The sequence below is a fragment of the Drosophila guanche genome, unplaced genomic scaffold (assembly GCF_900245975.1).
Source record: "Drosophila guanche unplaced genomic scaffold, DGUA_6, whole genome shotgun sequence".
NCBI classification, from domain to species: Eukaryota; Metazoa; Arthropoda; class Insecta; order Diptera; family Drosophilidae; genus Drosophila; species Drosophila guanche.
This window is the reverse complement of record NW_022995787.1, coordinates 35,101-38,520: the sequence shown is the minus strand read 5'-3', so window position 1 is coordinate 38,520 and position 3,420 is coordinate 35,101.

Here is a 3,420-nt window from a genome sequence, read left to right as displayed (position 1 = left end):
TGCGACGTAGATATTAAACTAGAACATCCGAGTGGCAATTGACGAGTAACAGGGTGCTCGAGCAACTTCGGAATGGCAGATAGTTTAGCAATACCACCATAGTTTTCGATATTAGATCTGGACCCGAGAACGCTCTAGGGATAAATTAAACAGGAAGGTCAAAGGATGAGATAGGTCTTGAGCCCAACATTTTAGGAAACAGTTCGGAACTTTATCTGGACCCGCAGAGAAACAAATGTCAATTGATGACAACCTTTCGAAGACTGCTATTTCTTCAAGGAAGGTAAGAAATACGTTATTAACATGAGGTAGAAGGGATGGAGGAGCCATAAGTATCCGAAGGTGGCAAATAAATTTGCAATCCTGTAATCCAATATCCTCTAAATGAAGGGCAGAAGGGAACGCGTTAGACTTACGTTTTTAGTTGACGAACGAAAAGAATTTGTTGGGATCATTGGGAAAGATGTAGGATTTAACATTTCTTATTGACAGTAAGAAATTGAGAGAGAACAGAAGAATATTAAATAAAGACAGACAAAGAACCAGTTATCTGGTACTTTTTGTAGAGCCGGGATTTTCTATTTTTTAGGTACGACAGATACTTGGAAAGCCAGGGAGGTTTAGAGGAAACCTATACGGTAACTTCAGGGACTTATGTATTCAGGGCAGAGTAAAACGTTTCGTAAAACTAATTGCCAGATGGCGCTATATTTGATGAGGAATGGAGAAAGGACCAATGAACTTACGAGAGATGTAGACAAAGATGGACAAAATTAGTTTTTGCTAAAACATTGTATACGACTTTTTGAAGGTAAAGTGGTGCTAGTACTTGAGAACTCGACAAATATGGATAAAGTAGGATGATGCGGATCTTCGGGAAAATATATCGGATTGCCACTTAGAACCGTTGCGCGAGAAGCATCGTTGACAAAGATGTGATCTAAGAGTATATCTCTGTTGTTTCGGACAAATCATGTTTACTTCCAGGTAGCAACATGTTTGATTTATCCTGGTGCCAAGAAAGAGATGGAAGGTGAAGTCACCCATAACTATGATCTGATCAGCTCAGCCTAAAGGAGAAGCTACAGAACGGTGGTTCAAATAACAACGGAATCTGGGAGGAATACGGATTTTGACTGCAAGGAATTTAGTACCATTTGTTGTTAAATGGAAACAGCTCGGAGGCATAGGCCCTGCCATATGAACCCCACCAGAAAATGATGGAAAATCCATTCAATAGGCAGTGAACTTGTGGACGAAAATTGCATGATCGGAGACAGAGGAGTAAAGCCAGGCGTCAGTTATAGCGATAGCGTCGAATTCAAAAGAGGCACTGTCCGTATGTATTTTAGATAATTTACTTAAAAGATTGTGTACGTTCTGATATTGGATGGAGAAATCTTTCCTTATTTTTTTTGAAAGACAGGAACTCGAGGATTATGGGTAGAATCTCTAGGCAAAAATTAATGCATGACAGTGTGCTCAGGCCGTGCAGACGGTTCCAAAGCTTTGGATACAATAGAATCGGAAAGAAGAGTTTTGAAAAATGAGAGATACGCTTATGTGTAAAATTCAGGGACCGCAATTAACAGTTATGTAGGCTAAATTCAAGTAAATAAATCAATGTGAAGGAAATATGTTACAGCAACATAAAATATACTGAAAATTGTATTTCAGTCATAGCTATCAATATCAACAAAAAAATTTCTATTTACGATTTATTTATTATAAATTATTTTTAATTCTTAGTTTTAATTATTTCAATATAAATTAGAAGTATGATATATTTATTTATATATTTAAAATAAAAATAGGAGGATATTATGATTTTTTAATACCAATCAAAAATAAGAGAGTTAAAAATAATTAATTTAGATGTTTAGTTTAAAAGTTAGAAATAAGAGTTGTTCCGTAAGTTTTATTTGAAAAGAAACATATAAAAGTTACAATGATTATCCTCTGTACTGAGTAGTGTGTTATCATGAATATATGCATTAACTCTTAATCCTTGAGAGAATACCTTTCAAGTGATTTATCCCATGTCCTTCAAGGACACTACACTACTATTTTCCTTAGTATTTAATTTTAATTTTTCATAATGTCAAAGGTCAGTAATTGTGCTTCTGCAGCTTAAGTCAGGAATTTTTGTTGTTCAGTTGTTCATTACTTGCACTGCACACTTTAAATAAACACTCCTCGACACGCTTTTTCCGCTTCGATCCAGACAAACATTTAATGAAAGATATGGGCCTAAGAAATGGTTTGGTACTAATTATACCCGATACTTAAAAAGTAAATAGGGTATATTGTATTTGTGCACAAAGTGGATGTATGTAAGGCACAGAAGGAAACGTTTCCGATCCCGTAAAGTATATATATTCTTTATCAGCAGCAATAGCCGAGACCATAGAGCCATGTCTATCTGTCCGTCCTTTGTCGGCTAGATCTCAGAGACTAAGAGCTAGATCCACCAAATTTTTCCTCCAGACTGATGTATGCTCACACGGAAACAAGTGCATTTAAAAAATAAAAACTAAAACGCCATTCCGTAGGAAATGACCATATCTATCAGATCTCTGAATTGGGATCCGATTGGATCATTATTAAAGCCAGAATGAAGAAATTTATTTGCAGTGGCTAAACCCACCCTGTCCAACAGCTTTTGTTGTTATACCCGGTACTCGAAGAGTAAATAGGGTATATTGTATTTGTGGGGAATAACGGTTGTATGTAACGCACAGAAGGAAACGTTTCCGACCCCATAAAGTATATATATTCTTAATCAGCATCAATAGACGAGTCGATAGAGCCATGTCTGTCTGTCCGTCTGTCCATCTTGTTTGTCGGCTAGTTCTCAGAGACTAAGAGCTAGAGCCATCAAATTTTGCATCCAGACTGCTATATGCTCACACTGAAACCAGTGTATTTAAAAAACGCCCGGAATACGGAAACGTATTTCCACGCCCCCTTCCGCCCCCGCAAAAAGCCGAAAACCTACCAAACCTACAATTTCGAAGATAAAAGAAAACTAAAAACGCCATTACGTAGGGAATGGCCATATCTATCAGATCACCAAATTGGGATCCGGTTGGATCATTATTATAGCCAAAATGAAGAAATTAAATTTCCATGGCTAAACCCACCCTGTCCAGCAGCTTTTGTTGTTCCTTTCACATTCTCTCATTTTCACTCTGCTTCTGCTTCACTCGGCCCCTGCCTCTGCCCTACCCCTGGCGATGACTCTTCCGACTTTTAACCCACCCCGTCCCGCTGCTTATATTTGTTTTTTTTTTTTGTGTGCGGGCGCTGCCTCTGCCACGAGTCTGCAGTATGTGTATGTGTACCCTTCTTGTTCTGATTCATGTATAGTATATGTAGTTCACAAGAGACATTTTTTATTATAGTGTATATATATTATCT